Source organism: Acanthisitta chloris, unplaced genomic scaffold (assembly GCF_000695815.1).
Source record: "Acanthisitta chloris isolate BGI_N310 unplaced genomic scaffold, ASM69581v1 scaffold30334, whole genome shotgun sequence".
Taxonomy (NCBI): domain Eukaryota; kingdom Metazoa; phylum Chordata; class Aves; order Passeriformes; family Acanthisittidae; genus Acanthisitta; species Acanthisitta chloris.
In genome coordinates this window covers 750-1097 of record NW_008670314.1, presented here as the reverse complement: position 1 = coordinate 1097, position 348 = coordinate 750, and the positions used below count along the sequence as shown (strand labels likewise).

The 348-nt window shown below is 43.4% G+C and overlaps 1 protein-coding gene across 1 annotated transcript in view; it reads right to left on the bottom strand.

Annotated features, from left to right (window-relative positions):
• GPR85 (G protein-coupled receptor 85) overlaps nucleotides 1–348 on the bottom strand; it is a 3178-nt gene that overhangs the window by 2097 nt on the left and 733 nt on the right. The gene's annotated exons all lie outside the window — the stretch shown is intronic.

Below are 348 nucleotides of genomic sequence, written 5' to 3'. Positions count from 1 at the left end.
CCCCCCCCCCCCCCGCTTTAATGCAAATCTTTAAAGCCTCGACATAATTCATAATAAGCAACGGCCAGTGGAAATCCTGAGCAAAAACAGGCAACACACCCAAGATATAATGCCCATTATTTGGGGAGGGCTAGTTTTGGTTATGCTTAAATAAACATATAATAAATTGGGGTTTTTTTTTTCCAGCTAATTAGGGCTCCTCGATTCCCACTAATCCTCCCAGTGAATCACACCGGAACACATTTCATGCAATAAAATAAAATAAAGAACTGTCTGTTGCTGGAGGGTTTTCTGTTTTTGTTTTTCTTTTCTTCCCCCCCCCAAAGCCGGGGGCAGGAGCCACAGCAG